The 17928-nt window shown below is 41.8% G+C and overlaps 1 protein-coding gene across 2 annotated transcripts in view; it reads left to right on the top strand.

The window, feature by feature from the left end:
* Positions 1–17928, top strand: part of Dnai1 (dynein axonemal intermediate chain 1) — a 68607-nt gene that overhangs the window by 7457 nt on the left and 43222 nt on the right. The window lies entirely within an intron of this gene.

Below are 17928 nucleotides of genomic sequence, written 5' to 3' on the forward strand. Positions count from 1 at the left end.
ACCAGATGATGGGACAGACTCTTAGTAAAGACTTCCTTCCTAGGGGAGGCCTTACTATTTCTGAGGAGCAGATTTGGGGATAAGAGGGAAGGGTAACTGGGATTGGAATGTAAAAAAATAAATGAACAAATTTAAAAGAAAAAAAAGTTAAATGTACATATAGCTTGGCACTGAAGTTGGAAAGCTGTTGGGTCTGAAACGGGTGTAGAGACAGCCTCTCTACTTCTCTAAGCAACTACTCTTTTCCCCAGTCGACCAGCGTTTCCATAGTCTGCTCCCTCAAACTTTAGTGTCTCTAGTTCATCATGCCTGCTCTAGCTTTTCTCTGTACCCTGGGCATCAGCACCTCTACCTAACTACCAGTTCTCTCTGTAACACTGCTTCAGACTTTTAGGGAAGGGTCTGATTGCCCTTGGCTTTGTGACTTTAGTTCATGGAGTCTGTCATCAGCATGAGACAAAATTCTAAGGCTCTCTTAGGCAGCCAGAGCTGGACCAGGGCAGTTTCATATATATATATATATATATATATATATATATATATATATATATATATATATATATATATGAACATATACATATGTATATGTTCTTCCAATACAAAATATAACTTGGTTTACACTAAAGTAAGTTTTGTGTTTTTTCTGGTAAATCTCTTTTTTTTTTTTTCTCATGAATTGTGCATGAAGGGGCCTCAGATTTCTTCTAGTCCAATACCTTCATTCAGGGCTAATATTTACATTACAAAGGGCTTGTCCTTTACAAAAGCCTTTTACTGTAGAACTTAAAAAAAATAGCACATTTCTATGTGAATTTTCAGATATCGTATTTTCTATATAATTCTTAAAGATGTTACAATAGGGAACCTATAGTCTTGCCCTCATCATGAAGCAGTCAATCCCTGACGTGTCTCCCACTGTGAATAACTATAAATATGGACACAATTCTAAGGCAGTCATTTTAAGGCACTGAGCCATGAGCAGCACAGGACATTGATTCCTGTAGGAAGGGAAACACTCAATGTGGGTCACATTTTACCCTTGTTCTCTGCCTCGTGACAGTTTCTTGATCATGGCTTGGAGATGTGTGTGGAGCAGAAGATAGAGGTCATGGGAAACCTGGGAGTACAAGGGAAGAGCTACATATAACAGGGAGATCAGGCAAAAGCTTTAAAGCAGTCATATTACAGAGTTAAAGACATCGCTGTCTTAATGAATGGACAGACAGGAAATCTCAGCAGAAATATAGAAACAATAGGAAAACACACAATCAGAAGTGAGAATTGCATTGGCTGTCCTGACAGCTACCACAGCGGACTGTGTTGCTAAGCAATGCATTTGGTATCTTAGGTGCATTAAATGCATTTTGACTTACAGTGCTTTCAATTTACAGTGGGTTTATCTGATGTAACTCTGTAGGAAGTGGAGGAACATCTGTATACATACCTTCCAGTTTGCTAGGTCTGTAGAGGTACATTCTAGGTACATGGATGAATGGAAACAATCCAATTTGTAGAACAGAAAGAAATACGATTTAAAAAAAAAAAAAAAGGAGCGTTAGTAATCTGTGGCAATATATCATGTGTACACTTGAAATATGTGTGCTGTTGGACAACTTGAAGGAAAAATAAAAGAGGAAGAAAAAAATCTGAAGAAACACTGTTCAGGGGTTTCCCCAAATGAAGGGAAGCCTACGGGATACTGAGAAACTCAGTGACCCCAAGCAGGATAAATATAAATACAGTGAAGTCAGCTCCCTCATGAAAAACAAAGATAAGGATGAAGCCATTCATGTTGCCTCTGTACTGTGCTCAGCAGTCTCCTGAGCACTGCACTCCACAGGGACCTGGAGAAGCCTGTCACTTCAAATATCTTGGGGTCTGTTCCATGCTGCACTGCAGCTCTAGTCCTGGAGAACCAGGTAGTCTTCATGACCTTGGCTTGTGTTCCTGCTCCTTCAACCCAAAGCCTCAGTGCTTTCCAGCTTGTTTCACCTTGAGTTGGAAGCACTCCCTAGGGGGCATGTTCCTAAGAATCCCTCAAAGGTGACAGGACCCTGTTCTGCCCAGTGCCCAAGGCACAGAGGGAGTAGACTGAAGAGCTGGCTCTAGGCCTTTGCACCCCACACCTCTTCCATTTTCCTCAGTCTGCACATTTGACACATTCCAGGAAGCCACTTCTCATCTGTCCAACTCACATGTTCTCCTAGTGATCTTGTAGTTTCTTGCAGATCTGGTTCAACCCCTAGTATGAGAGAGAGAGACAGAGAGAAAGACAGAGAGAGAGAGAGAGAGAGAGAGAGACAGAGAGACAGAGAAACACAGACAGAAAGAGAAAGGAAGGTATTGGAGATGTGGGGGTCAGAAGAAAGGAAGACATATTGCTTACAGGGAACAGTGATATAAATTATGCATTACTTCTCAATGGAGTCCAGACACAATGCAATTATATATTTAAAGACTGAAAGAAATTAATATTAACCCAGAATTCTCTGTTCAGAAGAACACCTCCCAAGAAAAAGTAACAGGGCCAGTAAGATGGCTGGGAGGGTAAACATGCTCACTATGCAAGCCTAACAGCCTGTGCTCAGTCCCCAGAGCCACAGTGGAAGCAGAGAACTGTCTCCCAAGAGTGGCCCCCTGACCTCCGTCTGTGTGACTTCCACACACATACACACTAATAATGATAAACTAAAAAGTAAACCAAAGCTGAGAGGATTTATTATCATTATACATCAAGACCAGGTGCATTGGTAATAGGAAACATGTTGGTAAAGGAAAAATGCTAGCTTCCCCCACCCTACTATTATATTTTTAAAGAGTATGGGACTAGTTAATGCCAAAGTAATTATTATTATTGTCAGGTGAGGCCCATAATCTATGTGAAAATGAAATATGTCACAATATAGGTTAAATGTAGTGATGATAAGTGGATAATGTAAAGTTACTGTATGTGGGCTCAGTGATATACTCCCATATTGGTAGGTGGAAGTTTAAGGCCTGATGACTTGAGACCCTGTCTTCAAAACAAAGCTGCAAAAACCCAGTATTATTGCACTGCACTGTGATGTGGTGTGCTATTTATTCTTAGTAGACAGTAATGTGTTGTGAAGTGTGAAGTGGTCTGGTGTTCTTTTCTGTGGTTTTGTGCTTTCTTGAGACAGTTTGATGTAGCCAAGGGTGGCCAGAAATTTGTTATGTACTCAAGGCCAGCCTTGAACTCTTGATCCTTTGTTCTCTGCATCCCAAGTGCTGGGATTATAAGCGTGTACTGCCACACCTGGTTTAGTGTGGTGTTCTTGGCAGAAAGTGCATATTGTAGACCTTCCAACAAACACAGACATATACAACTACAGAGAGGCACAGATGAAAAACCAGCCAAGAAAATGGAATAGAACACTTAATTTTTAAATTAATACACACATAAAGTTGCAAAGGATGAATAAAAATGAAATGATAAAAAAAATGTAACACACACACACACACACACACACAACAGCAACATAGTAAAGACAGTCACACTAATCAATATCTTCACCCTAGAGGTAGAGTTCATCAGGCTAAGGGGAAAAGCTCAAATCCAAGCTACATGTTATATACATGAGATAGAGTTTAAATGTAAAGACATAGGAGAGTATGAAAGATGGGGACAATGTACTGTGTAGTCCAGGGACAGTATACACCCATAACCCAGCACTTCTGAGGCAGAGGCAGGAAGATCAGGAGTAACCCAGTCTTGTGGCCACATAGTGAGTTCAGACCAGAGTTACCTAAGTCCCCATCTATGATAATGATGATGATAATGATGATGATAATGATGATGACAATAACAACAGTATACAATGCAAGAGGCAAGTATAAACAGCTTTGTTCATCAAACAAAAGAACTTTCAAAATAACTATTCCCCATTTTATGATGATTAAAGGTTAATTCAAGAAAGAGGAAAAGCCCCACAAAGTGTATGCACCTATTGCTAGAACCTCAAAATATATGTGAATTAAGAATTGACAGAAGTAAAGAGAGACCAAAAAAATAGAGAAATAAGTATAGATTTTTAGCACTCTTCTCTCACTAATTGAGAGATACAGAAAGTCTGAACTGTACTGTCAACCAACTTGACCTAATTAACATTTATAGAACATTACACTGAAGGACTGCAGAGTGTTTCCAGAGATCAACTATGTACTGGCATTGAAAATAAGCCTTACCCCTTGTTCAGGTCAGCTGTCTCTGTGGCTTTCTCCAGCCTGGTCTTGACACCTTTGCACATCACTTCTCCCTCTCTGCAACTGGTTCCAGGAGTTCAGATCACTGTTTAGTTGTAGGTGTCTGCTTGTTTCCATCAGCTACTGAATGAAGGCTCATGTTCGTCTTTTGTGACTGGGTTACCTCATTCAGGATGGTTTATCCTAATTCCATCCATTTGCCTGCGAATTTCAAGATTCCAATGTTTTTTTCCACTGAGTAGTACTCCATTGTGTACCACATTTTCTTTACACATTCTTCAGTTGAGGGACATCTAGGTTGCTTCCAGGTTCTGGATGTGACAAATAATGCTACTATGAACATTGTTTAACAGATGTCTTTGTTGCATGGATGTGGATCATTTGGGTATATGCCTAAGAGTGGAATTGCTGGATCCTGTGGTAGACTGATTCCCATTTTCCTGAAGAACCGCCATACTGATCTCCAAAATGGCTGTACAAGTTTGAACTCCCACCAGCAGTGGAGGAGAGTGTTCCCCTCTCTCCACATCCTCTCCACTATAAACTGTCATTGGTGTTTCTGATTTTAGTGATTCTGACAGGGGACCCCAGACTGATAGCTGGGAAACCAGCATAGGACCGACCCAGACCCCCTGAATGTGGATCTTAGTTGGGAGGCCTGGGCAGCCTAAGGGACCTCTGATGGTGGAACCAGGATGTATCCCTGGTGCATGAAAGGACTTCGGGAGCACATTCCCCATGGAGGGGGATACTCCCTTAGCCTAGAGGTAAGAAGGAGGGCCTAGGTCCTACCCCAAATGACTTGACAGATTTTTTTATGATCCCTCCTGGAAGGCCTCACCCTCCCTGGGGAATGGATGGGGAATGAGACAGGGGGTGGGTTTAAGGCGGGGCATGGGAGGATGGGAGGGAGAGGGAACTGGGATCAATATGTAAAATAGGAAAAAATATAAAAGAAAATTAAAAAAAAAATGAAAAGAAAAGAAGCCTTACCATGATTCTAAAGTCGGAGTTCCTGCAGATTTTAATTCAATCAAAATTTAATATGTCCACCAAGGACAAGACATTTCAGCATAGTTCAGGCAAAACAGAGTTGGAATAAAGAACATACTTCTAAATGGCCTGTGGACAAGCCAACACAAAACAAAACCTAAAACCAAACAAACCCACAAGAGAAATTAGAAAACACCTTTAACCAAAGTTAAGAAAAATATATGAAAATTGTGAGATGCTGCTAGAGTGGGACTTACTGGAAAAGTTAGCTTTTTAATGTTTTTTTGAGAAAGAAGAACGGTTTAGATCCATTTTCTAGGTTTTCACTTTAGGAACATAGGCGGGGGGCCAGAGAGGGTTGGCTTGCTGCTCAGCAGCTCAGAATGTCTTCTGCCTTTCCGAAGGACCTGGTTCAGTTCCTAGCACGCTCACCAGGTGGCTCACAGCCATCTATAACTCCATATCAACACGCATGTGTACGTCAGTAAAAATAAAATTAACCTTAAAGAAAGAGGTCAGTGAGATGTCTCAGTGGGTTAAGACACTTGTCAAGCCTGATGGCTGGCGTGAGTTCAGTCCCTGGGGACCACACAGTGCAAGGAGAGAGCTCACCCCTGAGAGTTGTCCTCTGCATGTGTGCCGTGACAGGAAATAAATAAATGGATGTGACAATATTAAAGAACATAGAAAAGTAAGAAAATCAAACCTGAAGTAGTTGAATCAGTATTTATTTGACATCCTGTGTTTCTTTGATGAATTAACTCATTTTATTGTTTCAGAGAAACTGGAAAGAAAAAAGTTTAGCAGAGTCAAAAAAGTTGATTCTTTGAAAGGAGTAATAAAATTAATTTTAATTATTTCTTTTAATTTTGAGATTTACTATAATTGCATCTTTTCCTCCTTCCCTGTCCTCCCTCCAAACCTCTCAGATAACCCTCCTTGTTCTCTTTCAAATTCATGGCCTCTTTTTTCATTAATTGTTGGTTTTTTTTTTTTTTTTTTTTTGCTTGTTTCTTTCTTTCTTCCTTTTTGGTTTTTCGAGACAGGGTTTCTCTGTAGCTTTAGAGCCTGTTTTGGAACTCACTCTGTAGACCAGGCTGCCCCTGAACTCACAGAGATCCACCAGCCTCTCCCGAGTGCTAGGATTAAAGGCATGCACCACCAACACCAACACCCGGCTTCATTAATTGTTACATGCATAAATGTAAATGTATTCACATATAAATTCCTAAATACAGCCTGCTCAGTCTGTGTAATTTACTTGTATGTATGCATATGGGATTGACCATTTTGTATTGGCTAAACAATTGGTGTGTTCTTTCCTGGAAAAACTATTCCTTAGTTGCCTGTAGTTCTTTGTATAGAGTTGAGGCCTGGTGGTCTTTTCAGTACTCACGTTGGCACGTCTACTGTTGTTGTCCTGTTCAGCTCATGTTTAGATGATCATGGAGGTGAGACTTCATACATGTAGCTGTTACTAGAGAAATGGTCTCACAACAAATGGCTCTTAACAATCTTTCTGCACCTTCTTTACAATATTCCCTGAACCTTAGCTGTGGGAGTTGTTGTGTTGCTTGTGTATCCATTGTGACTGGGCTCTACACGTTGATTTTTATAAGAATTATCAAGGTTTATCGATATTTTAAAGCAGATACAGTAGCCAGCACCAGGTCCTATAGATATTAAATGGATAGTAGGAGAACATTATTAGCAACCTTATGCAGTAAATTCATCAACATGTATGAAATGGACAAACTTCTTGAAAAATGCAATTCATCTCAATTGATGTAAGAAGAAATGCAAAATACCCCATCTGTTAAAGAAACTGAATTCATGATTTAAAACCTCCCCCAAAAGAAACTTTAGATATAAATGATTGGGAACAAAGGACTTCATACTTTTCAGGTGTGGTGGCATGAACTATAACCCCAGCCACCCAGAAAGCCAGAGAAGGAGTAACAAAATTCAAGGCCAGCATGGGCAATGCAGAGAGACCCTATCTCAAATAAAATAATACTAAACAAAACAACAAAACCCCTTTTAAAAAACAGAGTAATGATGGAGCAGAAGCCTGATAGCAAAACCAAGCTATTATACAGAAGAGAGTTACAAACTGACCCTTAGAAATATCAATGCAAAAAAGAATTTGACAAATATTATTAAATCTGTTTCAACAATACATCAAAAGAATAACATATTAGACCAAGTGTGGTTTGTCTCAAGAATGTTCAAGAACTCAAATCAGCTCAACATTTAAAAAAATCAAAGTCTTTCTTGACATAACAAAATAAAGGAGAAAATTCATATGGTGGCATCTCTAGATTCAGAAGAAAAAATTGACAAATACAACATCCATCCATTGAAGATTGTTATAAGGGTAAAATGGGATTTGTGTCACAAATTAAAAGATGCTAAATAATGCAGATCATTTTTCTTGCTGTGACAACCTAAGATTTACAGACTACTCCCTAATAGATGCTTCTTGGGCCCAGAACAAAATAATCATCAATTATTCATTATTTGCCCTCAGAAAGAGCCTGGTTGTCTTGCATAGTGGACTGTTATGTAATAGTAATAGCAGCTGTAAAACTTACACCACTGATTGTTGTGAAATAGAATAATTGTTTAACTATATAAAGAGGTATTGCATTTGTTTTACCTTGCCTGCCTAAGGCCCCTGATTGGTCTAATAAAAGCTGAATGGCCAATAGCTAGGCAGTAGAGGGACAGGTGAGGCTAGCAGGCAGAGGATAAGTAAGAGGAGGGCTCTAGGCTTGAGAGAACAAGGGAGAAAGAGAGGGAAATGCCTGGGGCCAGCCAGGCAGGCAGCCACCAGACAGATAGACACAAGGAATCAGGAGAATAGAATATACAGAATGAAAGAAAAGTTAAAAAGCAATGAGTCAAAATGTAGATGAAGAGAAACAGGTTAAATTAAGTTCTAAGAGATAGTGGGACTAGCCTAAGCTAAGACTGGGCATTCATAACTAATAGAGTATCCATGTTTGATTTGGGAGCCAGCTGGTGGGACAGAGAAAGCCTATTAAAATTGATACTGAGGACTTCCTGGTGCTGGGCTCGGGTGAGTATTCTTCATGTACTATCTTGTCCTTACCCCAGTTCTGTGAGGAGGACCCTGATACTCTTCCCTGCTCTACAGACAAGAGTGAGGACTGGAGAGCACCTGTTCGATGACCACGTACAGTGTGTGGCAGAGCCAGGAATCCGGTTGGCTTGCTCTGGAGCTTTGTCATCTTCTGACCTCCTTTCTTTTCTTCATTCATTCATTTATTCCTTCATTTATTTGTTACTTATTTTCATGAGTGAGTGCCTAAATGTCCATGAGGGCAACTTGGGGCAATCATTTCTCTCCATCCACCATGAAGTCCCAGTGTCCATAGGCTTGACATCAAACATCTTTGTCTCCTGGGCCATCACCTCAGTCTCTGAGTTCTTTTAGGCTAGACACTGCTTTGTCTCCTCCACCCTTATCTGGGAAGAGACCCGCAGAGGTAGTTGGATTTTGCCTGCAGTGGCTTCCAGGGTGCCCCAGGGCTGGGCTTTTGTCTCTCTTTCTTATCCACGGGGTTATGGCAAGTGACTTTACCCGCTGAGCCATCTCTCTGGTCCCTAGATACACATTCTTGAAGTAACTTCCTGTAACTTATGTGTTTATTCTTTATTTTTCTTTTTCCTTCCCCTTCTTTCTTTTCTTTTTTTCCCCCTTACTCTTCTCTCTTCCCTGTTCCTGTGCTAGGGATAAAGCTTAGGGCCTTGCAAATGCTCTACTGTGTATCATATTTAACCCCTATAACTTGTTTGTTTGTTAAGTACTATGAAGTTTCATTTTATTTTTCTATTTTTATTAGCTTACAAATAATTAGGTCCCATTATAACATTTGTCAGGCAAAGTTGGTCATTTCTTTCACACCCTTCCTTCCACAACTCCTCTCCCTGCTTTGTGCCTTCATCTCCAGCCACCTCCATTCTGCTTTCAAGGCCCCCTTTTCCAGTATGTTTTGTTCCCTTTGGCCTCCCATCTAGTTTCATAGTCTACACCCACTATTTTTTACTAAAAATTTTATTTTTATGTGTATGGGTGTTTTGCCTACATATAAGTCACATGCATGCCTGGTGCCCATGGAGGCCAGAAGAGGCTGGAGTTACAGACAGGTGTGAACTGCCGTTCTGGTGCTGGGAATTAAACCTGGCTCTTTTGCAAAAGCAACCAGTGCTCCTAACCACAGAACTGCCTCTCCAGTTCTTATGCTCACTTTTGCTTTAATAATACACTTTGGAGAGTTTTACACACTCAGATGTGACTATATACATCTTTCTTTTAATTTTTAATAGTCTGCTTTTTAATTGATGTTATATATGCACAACATACTTTTTGTTTGTTTGCTTGTTTCTCTGTGCAGCCCAGGCTGGCCTCTAATGCATGGAGATCCACCTGCCTCTGCCTCTCAAGTCTGGCATTAAAGGTGTGTGTCACCATACCTGGCTGCATACAACATATTTTGAAGTATTCACACATTTAGAATAATTAAGTTGAGTTGGCTAGTGTGCATCACCTCACCTGTTTACATTTAGTATTTGTATTAATAGTTAAATTTTACTCTTTTAACAAGTTTCAAAAATACTAGTTAGATTTGAGAAGGCACACACCTTCCCCCCCAAAAAAGAAGAAAAATATTAAATGCAGTTTAATTAAATGCAGTAGGAGCTGAAGAGATGGCTCAGCAGTTAAGAACACTTGTTGCTCTTACAGAGGACCTGGGTTCAGTTCCCAGCCTCCACATGACAGCTCACAACCATTTATAACTCCAGTTTTGGGGGATCCCATGCTATTTTCTGGCTTCTACTAGCAACATGCACACACATAGTGCACATACATACATATAGCCAGAACACTCATACACATACAATAAAAGTAATAAATAGATCTTTAAAATTCGGTGCCTTGTGAACTATCATCATCATGCTGTGCAACAGTCATTCTTTCCTAACATATGTACAACATATTATTGAATTGCTATACTTTGCTGTACATATGTTTTTTATAGGTACGCATTAAAGTGTGTGTGTGTACGTGTGCGCGTGCATGTAGATAGAAGCTAGTGGTCAACCTTAGGTGTTGTTCCTTGAAGTAACCTTCTGCTTTGCTTTGTTTGTTTGTTTGAGACAGGATTTCTCTGTGTAGCCCTGGCTGTCCTGGAACGATCTTTGTACACCAGGCTGGCCTTGAACTCATGGAGATTCAACTGTGGTGTCTGCATCTTGAATGCTGGAATGAGAGACAGCTATGGGTGCTGAGAACTGAACTCTTATGTTTTTGGTTATGAGTTTAGCCTTTAATGGCTGAGCCATCTCTCTGCTATTTTTTTTTTTAGACTGAATGTCTCACTGGGACCTATGCAGGGCTCACAAATTAGGCTACTTTGGCTAGCGAGTGAGCCCTGGGAATCCTGCTATCTTTCCCTCTCTAGTAAAAGATGCATCACCATGACTATTTTTATGTGCATTCTGGGGATTGAATTTAGATCCACATTCTTGTGCTTCAAGAAATTTATGGACTGAGCTGTAGCCCCAGCCCCAACTTGCTTCATTATATTTAACCTGGTGTTCTTGATGAATATTTATCAGTATTGTAATAATGCTGCAAATATATTTGACTTTCAAAGCGCCAAGTTTTCAAGAAGCAGAAGGCAGAGTTTCTATGAGAAAGACTCAAAGTGGGATTACCAAACTGAGAGATACATGAATTCTAAAAATTTAAATTTAACTGTATTTCATGTGATGGATGTTTTGTCTGCATGGCTGGTGCCTGTGGAAGTCAGAAGAAGGTGTAGGATCCCTGGAACTGGAGTTATGGATAGATATGAGCTAGCATGTGGGTGCTGGGAATTGAATCCCAGTCCTCTAGAAGAATAGCCAGTGCTCTTAGTGTTGAGTCTCTTTTTATCCCTGGCATACATGTATTTTAAATTTTGGTATGTATTACCAATATACCCTCAAAACATTTGCATCAATTCATTCTCTCAGAACAGTGTGTGACAGTGTGTGTCACCCTGCATGCCACTGTTCCAAAATTCAAGGCCTCTCATGAACACTTGCTGTGTGCTTCTGGGTGCCTGGGCTCAGCATTTGAAATGCACTCATTACAGCTGGATGAAGATGTGCAGGCAAATCCACATCCCTTTGGGACTGAGGGCTGCTACTTTATTCCTTTAGAAACTGGAGCTGCAAGCTGGTGAGGTGTTTACTTTCCATTTAGCTTAATGGAAACCTGTTAGTGAGTGTTAAAGTAAGGACCAAGACAACTGAAATGGTAAACACAGTCTCTGGGGCTCCAGGAAAGAGGAAACAATGTCTGTGGGCTTGCATGCCTTGAAGAGCCCCTCTTTCCAGGAACAACCATATACCGCAACTGCATTGAGCTCTTCAGTGACATCTAAGCTGCTGAAGACTAGTCATTCCTGGAGTAGGTGCTTCCTAATGGGCCAAGGCACATACAGATCCTGCACGGCTTAGGGAAGAGCTGTTTTCATGCACAGGAGTGTAATGCTGCCAGACACCATTTGTCAGACAGGCACACACTATGGTTTATGTGCATTGAATCCTCTCCAGCCTGTGATTGTCTGAGAGGGGATTTCTATGATGCATGTTTTAAAGACAAAGACCCTGAGGTGGAGAAGACTAACATTTCTCCAAGAGTCAGGAAATTAGTCTGCAACACACTAGACACTCAAGGTAAGGTTGACTTCAAGGCCTACACTTCATCTCCATGGCTCTATCTGATTGCACCCTCATTTTTAAAATGAAGAGGAATTGCTTTATTTTTTATTTTGTTTTTTAGTCATGGTTTCACTGTGTAGGACTAACCAGCCTGGAACTCACTATATAGATGAGGCTGGCCTTGAACTCTGGCTACTTCTGCCTTCCAAGTGCTGGGATTAAAGGCATGTGCATATATATTTACTACTTACTTTTCACTCCTGAAGACTTAAGAAATTTTGAATTATTGGGCAGTTGTGACACATACCTTTAATCCCAGTGCTTGGGGGGCAGAGGTAGGTGGATCTTTGAGCTCAAAGCCAGCCTGTTCTACAAAGCAAGTTCCAGGATAGCCAGGTCCATACAAAGAAACCCTTTCTGGGAAAACCAGAACTTTTTTACCCTAAATTATGCTCAGGGACAGGTAGGCTACTTATACTGTATCAAAACAGTCAGAAAACAAATTAATTCTAAGTGCTGGTAAATGCACAGTAGTTGGTAATAATCGCCATCACTTACAATGACTAGAAAGTTTGTTTTCAATGTACCCTTGCATTGTGAACATCATTCATGTGAACTGTTCTCAAGAGCCTTGTCTTTAAAATGAGAACCATTTTACCTGCTTTGTAGGAGCCTCTGAGGAGCAAGTATAATGACTGCCTAATGCCTGACGTAGAGTGCTTGCCTGAGTGAGTGCTCACTGGTCTGCAGCTAAGGATGCTGGTGTGGCCAGCTGATTCCTACTGCCTCTTCCCCATTCCTCTCCCCTTTCTGCATTGTGCATTGTGTGAACAGATCTAGGTTCATTACTGCTATAATGAGAAGGTCTCTTGTTAGCTGTCTGGTTCTCTCTCAGTTCCTGCCCACAGCTCTGGCATCCTCCAGTATCCTAGGACACACTGGGGCTACTCTGAGTATAAATAGGAACAGTACTGGAAGCCATACAAGGCCAAGAGATTTATTTTTTAAAGATTTGTTATTATTATTAATATGTGCATATATGTACTTGCATGGGAATGCAGGTGCCAACAAAAGTCAGAGGCATTGGATGCCCTTAGATCTGGAGTTACAGGCAGTTGTAAGCTGCCTTGTGTGGATGCTGGGAATGGAACTCTGGTTCTCAGAAGACAGGTCTAGGAGCAATCAAAATCTAAAGATCATGCAAAAGCATGCTGTGTCGAGCAGGTGATCCAGTACTGTGGTACTGTGCCTGGGGAAAGATCTGGTAGTGTGCAGAGAGGAGGCATCTTTGTTGATGTTTTTTTTTTTTGTTTTGTTTTGTTTTGTTTTGTTTTGTTTTGAGACAAGGTTTATCTGTGTAGCCCTGGCTGTCCTGGAACTCACTCTGTAGACTAGGCTGGCCTTGAACTCACAGAGATTCACCTGCTCCTGCCTCCTAAGTGCTGGGATAAAAGGCAGGTGGGCTGAAAGGCAGCATCTTAAGGAGGCAGGCTGGCCTGTCAGAAGGGTGCTAATTTTGGCCACACAGCACTGTTGGTGGTGTTTAGGTAAGGGGGCAAGTTGCTTAGCATAGAACAGAAAAGTCAGATGACTCAGAAGTGGGGCACATAGAATGGAGAGAGAGACTTTTTTCTTTTTACAGAAGTTAGTTATTAAATGTATGACATAGTCCAAGACACCACTTCATTGTGGGTTTCAATGACAAAAAATGTTTAGATAGGAATGGGATCAGGGGTCACCTTCATCTTAGGACAAGGAACACCTTACTTTTTGCTGAAATTCTTAGCCTCGCTGGTGGCTAGAATACTGCTCCTTTTGTTTTTGCACAAAAGCCTTCTCTTCCTCATGTCTCCTTGGCTGCCTCTTGGGCTGTCTCAAGGGCTTCCTTTGGCCACCTTCTCAGCTGGACATGGCACCCGGTACTCCTTCTCCAGAAGGGAAGTCATTTTATGTGGGCAGCCTTTCCTAGGTAAGCTACTGTCACCTAACAGGAAAGGCTGCAGGGGACATGTCTGACCATCAGACACTCAAGCTCAGTATTGCTGCTTACATGGCCTTCCCTCCTTATACTTGGGAATCCTCTGAGTGACTGTGTGTGGCTATGAGAAGGAAAAGAACGAGGTCATGACAGAAGGCTTGGGCTCTCTCTCCTACCCAGTGGGGAGTTCTTGGAGACTTTAAATCAAGGGGGTGACATGACAGATTTACATCTCAGGAAGAGTATAGTTTGGGATCAGTTTCCCCGTCTCTTTAAAGCATTTCCTCGTGTATAAATATCCTCAGGGATAATTTGGCTCTACCCCCATAGGCTGATTTTAAATATTAAACGTGATAACATACATAGTTTAGTGAATAGCTATCCCAAAGCAAGTACCCACTAGCTGAAAAGGGTGTTAATGATATAATCACAGCAGCGAGAAACTAGAGACAGGAAGACTAAATGTAGTTAGGCAATAAGAATGGAAGAATGTTCAGCTCTAAAGGCGTTCAAGGCTGGGACAGCTGACATCTCACTCATGACCAGAGTTACATGGCTTGCCATAGTGAGCTGGGTACATTTCTTCCTGTCTTGCTCCGTAGACAGTCTCAGTTGATCACATAAAATAGCCTGCCCAAGAGAAGAGAGCCTTCTTTGAACAACAATAGTGTAAGAATAGCAGGCTGTTTGTGCTGGAATTTCTAAGCCACCTCCCATATGTACTGCAGCATCATGATTCTCCTAATAGCACTGTCCTCTTTTGTAAAACAAAAGAGACAATAGTGCGCCTAATTAAAGACTAATTGGGTCCTTAATCTCACAACAGCCAGTGCTTGTGTGGTAATAAAAAGTGGAAGGGAGCCTGCTTAGAAGGAGGGAGGGCGGAGCAGAGAGAGGTAGGAGAAAGGTGGTGATAGGAGTCAGATGAAGCAGAGGTCAGTGAGTGGGTTTTTATTAGGCAGAGCGATCAGCAGGTAGGAAAGGAGCACTGATGCTCTCAGCAGAAGAAACAATAAAAGCAAAGGTAGATAGGTGGGGAGTCCCTGGCCAGGCTCGGGGACTACAAATTTTTTGATAGATTGTCCCTCAAAGTTCTGATGTAGGAGGGGTAGGAGAGGCTGGAATGGAGACATGGGGCCAGACTGATGGAGTTCTGAGGGCCTAGGGAAGGAGCCTGGGCTTTCTTCTTCTGTGGTTTGATGGCTTCTGGAAGCAACCATCAAAAGCTTTTCAGGAATTCAGGCTTGTCTGTCTCAGGCGTCTCCTTCTGGAAGACCAAGGCCCCAAAGTGGCAGGCTGACATTCAATCTCCTTTGCCATGGTTGGGAAGTCAGGGCTGTAGCTGATTTCATTGGCCTGTTTTGCATTTATTATAGTGTGGCTTTTATAGTGTGTTAATTGAAATATTTCCAACTGCCAAAAACAATCACACTCAAAGTGCCTTGTCAGTTCTTTCATTGCCAGATAAATGTTTTACAGACGTTCGCAGGGCAGTGTTAACTGGACACACCCACAGGGCAGTGTTAACTGGACACACCCACAGGGCAGTGGTAACTGGACACACCCACAGGGCAGTGGTAACTGGACACACCCACAGGGCAGTGGTAACTGGACACATCCTCAGGGCAGTGGTAACTGGACACATCCTCAGGGCAGTGGTAACTGGACACATCCTCAGGGCAGTGGTAACTGGACACATCCGCAGGGCAGTGGTAACTGGACACATCCTCAGGGCAGTGGTAACTGGACACATCTGCAGGGCAGTGTTAACTGGGTCTCGTTTCCTACTTAAGGCTGGGTGGAGATTGGCCCTTCATTGCTCTGTTATGGGCCGGAAAGCTGTTGGATGTTATGATGTTTCCAATCTTAGAGGTCAGAGCCAGTTCAAAGGAAAGCTCACAGCGCCTGGGCATGACTGGAAACCTTGGCAACCTAGCTGAAATCTGAATCCTGTTGCCTGCCTTCCCAGTCAGAATTCCAGCCCTGGCTAAGATGTACTTTCTTCTCCTACAACCCCTTCCTCCTCCTCACCATTCAGTCCTTTCCCAAGAACCCTGTCTATCATTGTAAGAGCTGTAATAGATGGTTTACTCTACCCCCTTCATTTTACATGTTAGATTTTTGTTTGATGGAACATTTGATGGTCTGTGTAATTGTTCTTTTGTTACCTGATGTTTTCCCTTTTAAAAAGAATCTCAGGTTGGAGAGAGGGCTCAGTGGTTAAGAGTCCTAACTAACTCTTCCAGAGGACATGAGTTCGGTTCCCATCACCCTTACAGGGTGGCTCACAACCACTTGTTAACTCTAGTCCAGGTACTCCTATGTTCTTCTGACTTCATGGGTTCCCTCACATATATGACATACATACACATAGGCACATGCACACACCCACAAATAAAAATAAGTGTTAAAAAAAATCTCCACCTTGATAATCTTGTTCTGGTGACACCATATGATAAAGAGTCACCTCTGGCATCTTTTTTTTTTTTTTTTTTTTTAATCTCAGACTGGGAAGGTACCACTAATACAGTCCTTTAGCCACTGTACAGAGCTAGCTTTCAAAAACACTTAAGCTAAATGAGTGAGTGATGGGCACTGATGCCATTCACATGTCCTCCAGGAACCTCATTTTTCTGTCCTTGTCCCATTGTTTAGGTTAGTGCACAGCGGATAAATAAATGTTCCACAAATTTTATCAAATTGAATTGAGAATGATGCTATATACTAAACAACTTCTGTCAGTGTAACAAATACTGGGGATACTGTTTAAGAAAAGAATTTTTTTGTGGTTGTTGTTTCGAGACGGTTTCAGTGTATAGCCCTGGCTGTCTTGGAACTCACTATATAGACCAGGCTGGCCTTGAACTTACAAAGATCCACCTGCCTCTGCCTCCCAAATGCTGGGATTAAAGGCATGCACCACCACCGTCTGGCTAGAAAAGAGGTTGTTTTAACTCACAGTTCTGGAGGGATTTGGGGCATCCCTTCTGCATCAGACCTGCTGAGGTGAGGACCACATGGCAGAACTAGCATAGAAGGGAGCATCCCATCTTGAATCAGCAGCAAAGGGAGGAGGGATATGGGGCTTGCTCCTTTGTAACATTCTCTCTGAGAACTACAAAGTTGCAGGTTACAGCACTACCCTGATGCCTTCTGAAGTTCTGAAGGTGTGTGTGTCTCTAACATGCCAAGAGCTTCCAACTGGGACCCATCTCTTAAAGTCCCATTGTTTCCTGGTACCCACCCTGAGGACAAGGCCTACAACATGTGAACATTGGAAAGGCATTAAAACTATATGCTCTCGGGAACACAATATTTAAATTTTTCTTTTAATTTATTTACTTTGTGTATGGGTACCTTGTCTGCATGCGTGTTTGTGTACCATGTGTGTGCCTCGTGCCCTCAGAGGTCAGAAAAGGTGTTGGAGCCCCTGGAACTAGAGTTATGGATAGCTGGAAGAAGTCTCCACTGTGGGTACTGGGAGTCAAACCCATGTCCTCTAGAAGAGCAATCAGTGCTCTTGTCCACTGAGGCATCTCTCCAGCTCCCCCTCCCACGGCAGCCCCTGAACATGAAGTTTTAACATATAGAACCAGAGGTTATCATGTTCCATTCTGTACCTTTTGCTGATGAGGACACTGAAGCTCAGAGAGGAAAACCTTCCCTAAGGTTATCATCACCCATGAGATTTGATGGAATTCTTTAATCTGCTCTGTATGCCAGCTGTGTGTGTACCTTCTGTGCTTGGGTACGACAGGTGCTGCAGATATGGTAGTATTCCAACCAAATAAACATCTGCTCATAGGGTTTATATTTACCCCAAACAAGAGTTTATAAACATAAGATGCCTTTGAAATCCCTATTATTACCCAGTTCAGTGCTGAATGTTTGGTATATACTTTATTTTCCTGCCATTATCTCCCCAGTGCGGAGAGTACAGTACCATGTCTGTTTGTTGTTTTGCATTTGTTTGTTTGATTTTTTTTTTTTGACAA

Source organism: Phodopus roborovskii, unplaced genomic scaffold (assembly GCF_943737965.1).
Source record: "Phodopus roborovskii unplaced genomic scaffold, PHOROB, whole genome shotgun sequence".
Classification (NCBI taxonomy): domain Eukaryota; kingdom Metazoa; phylum Chordata; class Mammalia; order Rodentia; family Cricetidae; genus Phodopus; species Phodopus roborovskii.